The sequence below is a fragment of the Bison bison genome, unplaced genomic scaffold (assembly GCF_000754665.1).
Source record: "Bison bison bison isolate TAMUID 2011002044 unplaced genomic scaffold, Bison_UMD1.0 scf7180017864032, whole genome shotgun sequence".
Taxonomy (NCBI): domain Eukaryota; kingdom Metazoa; phylum Chordata; class Mammalia; order Artiodactyla; family Bovidae; genus Bison; species Bison bison.
The window spans coordinates 168342-169727 of NW_011494604.1; positions in this window are offsets into that span (position 1 = coordinate 168342).

Below are 1386 nucleotides of genomic sequence, written 5' to 3' on the forward strand. Positions count from 1 at the left end.
AACTTTTTCACTCTCCACTTTCACTTTCATCAAGAGGCTTTTTAGTTCCTCTTCCCTTTCTGCCATAAGGGTGGTGTCATCTGCATATCTGAGGTTATTGATATTTCTCCCAGCAATCTTGATTCCAGCTTGTGTTTCTTCCAGTCCAACGTTTCTCATGATGTACTCTGCATAGAAGTTAAATAAACAAGGTGACAGTATACAGCCTTGACGTAGTCCTTTTCCTATTTGGAACCAGTCTGTTGTTCCATGTCCAGTTCTAACTGTTGCTTCCTGACCTGCATACAGATTTCTCAAGAGGCATGTCAGGTGGTCTGGTATTCCCATCTCCTTCAGAATTTTCCACAGTTTATTGTGATCCACACAGTCAAAGGCTTTGGCATAGTCAATAAAGCAGAAAGAGATGTTTTTCTGGAACTCTCTTGCTTTTTCCATGATCCAGAGGATGTTGGCAATTTGATCTCTGGTTCCTCTGCCTTTTCTAAAACCAGCTTGAACATCAGGAAGTTCACGGTTCACATATTGCTGAAGCCTGGCTTGGAGAATTTTGAGCGTTACTTTCCTAGCGTGTGAGATTAATGCAATTGTGTGGTAGTTTGAGCATTCTTTGGCATTGCCTTTCTTTGGGATTGGAATGAAAACTGACCTTTTCCAGTCCTGTGGCCACTGCTGAGTTTTCCAAATTTGCTGGCATATTGAGTGCAGCACTTTCACAGCATCATCTTTCAGAATTTGGAATAGCTCAACTGGAATTCCATCACCTCCACTAGCTTTGTTCGTAGTGATGTTTCTAAGGCCCACTTGACTTCACATTCCAGGATGTCTGGCTCTAGGTCAGTGATCACACCATTGTGATTATCTGGGTTGTAAAGATCTTTTTTGTACAGTTCTGTGTATTCTTGCCATCTCTTCTTAATATCTTCTGCTTCTGTTAGGTCCATACCATTTCTGTCCTTTATTGAGCCCATCTTTGCATGAAATATTCCTTTGGTATCTCTATTTTTCTTGAAGAGATCCCTAGTCTTTCCCATTCTGTTGTTTTCCTCTATTTCTTTGCATTGATCGCTGAAGAAGGCTTTCTTATCTCTTCTTGCTATTCTTTGAAACTCTGCATTCAGATGTTTATATCTTTCCTTTTCTCCTTTGCTTTTCGCTTCTCTTCTTTTCACAGCTATTTGTAAGGCCTCCCCAGACAGCCATTTTGCTTTTTTGCATTTCTTTTCCATGGGGATGGTCTTGATCCCTGTCTCCTGTACAATGTCATGAACCTCATTCCATAGTTCATCAGGCACTCTATCTATCAGATCTAGGCCTTTAAATCTATTTCTCACTTCCACTGTATAATCATAAGGGATTTGATTTAGGTCATACCTGAATGGTCTAGTG